Here is a 931-nt window from a genome sequence, read left to right as displayed (position 1 = left end):
AAATATGCGTATTAACGTGGTGCTGCTATGTGTGTGTCTCCTATAAAAAGATCATATAATTAACGCTATAATAAAGCAAGCTACAACCATCCACAAGAGAGTTCTTGTTTAACGTATGCTGAGTTGGCTTGGCGACATCAATGAAACAGCGTTGACTTCTCGAAAACTTCCTTGTCATTTCCATCCGCTTTCTATCTCTTAATTGTAAAACCTCCAACAATCCCAATCGACATTTCCTTTTAATCCGCCTGTGGTTCTAGGATAATGCACCAGGGCAGTGGGAACATCAGCATTGAGCTCTGTCATCTCTATCCGCTTACTGGCAATCTCTTTACATTCTTAATCTCAGCTTTGATCCAAGAACTATTGACAGAACCGGCGAATCGAAACAGTAAAGGCAGCACTCGCCTTTTTGACAGCTAACGCTTTTTCTGACACCTCTATATCTTTCTGACACAAAACAGTATCAACTTTTTGTTTGTATGGTGATTATGCCATGGATGTGATGTGTAACATGGAGATACCAAATTATTTATTTGCAGTCTATGTACAACTCTATGCTGCATTCTAAACAGGGATCATTAACGCCCAACTGCATGGCAAAGCTCTAAGTTTTAAGAAATTTAACTGGAACCGGTTCTTCAGAAAATGGAAAAAGGCTTCGCTGCCTTTTTTCTAAACTTTCTTGCAGATTGGATTTTATATAGCCACGCCTGATGCGTAGAAGATCATTGTTCTTGGGAAGAAGAGAAAATTACAAAGCTGTTTATCAACGTTCGCTTGAAAGATGAAAAAGTCATTAATTCTCGTCTTGTTTGTCGTCGGACTCCTCGTGCTCGCCGAAACATCTGACGCTGTTTGGAGCGGATTGAATTGGAATCAAAAACTGGCCAATTTGCTCGGTTAGGTTTTTTTTTATACATTTTTTTAT

Source organism: Ciona intestinalis, unplaced genomic scaffold (assembly GCF_000224145.3).
Source record: "Ciona intestinalis unplaced genomic scaffold, KH HT000763.1, whole genome shotgun sequence".
NCBI lineage: Eukaryota > Metazoa > Chordata > Ascidiacea > Phlebobranchia > Cionidae > Ciona > Ciona intestinalis.
Note: the sequence above shows the minus strand (reverse complement) of the source record.